The sequence below is a fragment of the Cebus imitator genome, unplaced genomic scaffold (genome assembly GCF_001604975.1).
Source record: "Cebus imitator isolate Cc_AM_T3 unplaced genomic scaffold, Cebus_imitator-1.0 Scaffold55, whole genome shotgun sequence".
In the NCBI taxonomy this organism is placed as follows: domain Eukaryota; kingdom Metazoa; phylum Chordata; class Mammalia; order Primates; family Cebidae; genus Cebus; species Cebus imitator.
The window spans coordinates 3,209,359-3,211,486 of NW_016107370.1; the positions used below are offsets into that span (position 1 = coordinate 3,209,359).

The window sequence follows — 2,128 nt, forward strand, 5'->3', positions numbered from 1 at the left end:
TGGTGGTACCTAGGCAACCTCTGAGAGGCAAAAGAGGAGAACTAGTGACAGATCCTGTCACAGTAACTTCTTTTTTTTTTTTTTTTTTTTTTTTGCTACGGAGTTTCGCTCTTGTTACCCAGGCTGGAGTGCAATGGCGCGATCTCGGCTCACCGCAACCTCCGCCTCCTGGGTTCAGGCAATTCTCCTGCCTCAGCCTCCTGAGTAGCTGGGATTACAGGCACACGCCACCATGCCCAGCTGAATTTTTGTATTTTTAGTAGAGACAGGGTTTCACCATGTTGACCAGGACGGTCTTGATCTCTTGACCTCGTAATCCACCCGCCTCGGCCTCCCAAAGTGCCGGGATTACAGGCTTGAGCCACCACGCCCGGCCCACAGTAACTTCTAATGCAAGTCTTTGAGTAAGTATAACTTGATAAATCACTAGTCTCTCACACACCTTTGTCATGCAGATTGGAAACCAATGAAATATTTTTTTCAACATATGGAACTTTGGTGGAGTCTTTTCCTATTCAGAGTGAAAAGATGGCATTGTACACCTAATAAGAAACCACATTTTTCTAAGGCCTTCTATTTTTGGGGGGAATATGCTAGGCATTCTACTATATAGCATATCCTCCAGCATGTGAACTGGGAGATTGACTTGTACACAAGGAGAGAAATTTGAGAACTCTTGCTATACTTCTAATAAGCTTGGCCAAATTGCATTCTGCTCAAGAATGAGGCAACTGAGAAAATCAGATCAAAGGTCATAAAACAGTCTGTAGCCCAAGAGAAGAGCATTTCTCTAAGTGTTCAATAGCACATATTTCCTGCCAAATAGAATTACTAAATGACAAGGAAAGAAAAAAACATTTAGGATACCTGCCTCATGGCCTAATTTGTTTTAGGAAAACATTATTTGTGACAATAAATAAGTCAGGATTAGTAGAGACTAGCTTGTGATAAGAAAATGGAAGAAACCTAATGGTTCCAGAAGCAATAATAGAAAAGATGTATTGCAGCAAATTGAATTATGTACACAATATATCGATTTTAATAAATGAGCATTAGAAGAATAACAAAAATATGTTAGTTTAGGCTTTGTGCAGTGGCAGTGTTGTAATTAATGAGGTTCTTCCAAGATGTGATTATTGCTAATTAAAAACATTCCCCAATACCCTGCTGTAATGACTTGCATTAGAGTGGCACTGGCAATTTTGACAGTATCTACAGAGATGGAATTTAAAAAAAGAAAAAAGAGGAGGATTTATTTTTGACCCTACTGTGCAAATATTGTAATTGATGTATCCTGCACTCTTCCACTTGTCTTTGAGCCAAGCTTGGATGCTTGGGACCACAGGGAAATGCTGTGGTTGGAAAACACTTGATTATTAACCAGGTCACCTGTCTCAAGTTCCTATTTGAGTTTCTGCTTTGTTGGCAAGATGGAACTCTCTGTTTTTTTTTTTTTTAAATTTTATTTTTGGCCTTATTCCTGGGAAATTTCAACATGCCATTCAAATCTCCCAGGTACTTGCTATGAGCCCTAACCCCTAATCCAGTCCCTCTTAGTGTTGAGAGATCCCACAATCACCAAGAGAAATAGAAATTTCCAAAATGAGCCAGTCAAATTAATAATTATCACAAGTAATTCCAAAGGGGAGAGAAATATTTACATAGGTGTCAATGCCCTTCCTCTTTGTCTCACAAAAGAGAAGGTTGCCCATACTACTATGCTTCTGGGATAGGGGAGCCACCAAAGAAAAGAGCCCTGGAGTCTTAGTACCAGTGAATTACACACACACAGATCTGTGGCCTCTTCTTCCTATTATTGTTGGGGATGCGGTGGGGCCCCAGTAGGAAGCAGGTAATCAAGAAGTAGGCACGGATCTTCCTAAGAACCACTAGAACATCATCCTCAACTGAATATATAGGCAGATTTCCACAGTGGTTTAAGCACTTGAAGGCTAAGTCTGTATTAAAATGTGCCCCACAAGATACAGGCCTTTGGAAGTGCTCTGTGTGGATGTACCCTCACCTTCTAACATCAACTTCTAAATTTCTCTCCTTATCCTGCTCTGCCTTAAAAGTACCAATTCCCATTTCCTGGAATACTCATTAATGTAAGAGATGGAGATTCTGG

The 2,128-nt window shown here is 40.4% G+C and overlaps 1 non-coding gene across 1 annotated transcript; it reads left to right on the forward strand.

Moving 5' to 3' along the window:
• The first annotated feature begins 1,082 nt into the window (after window positions 1-1,082).
• Window positions 1,083-1,222, forward strand: LOC119471298. Its single transcript, XR_005200329.1, has one exon. It is a non-coding gene; the product is annotated as a U4 spliceosomal RNA (small nuclear RNA).
• Window positions 1,223-2,128: the final 906 nt, after the last annotated feature.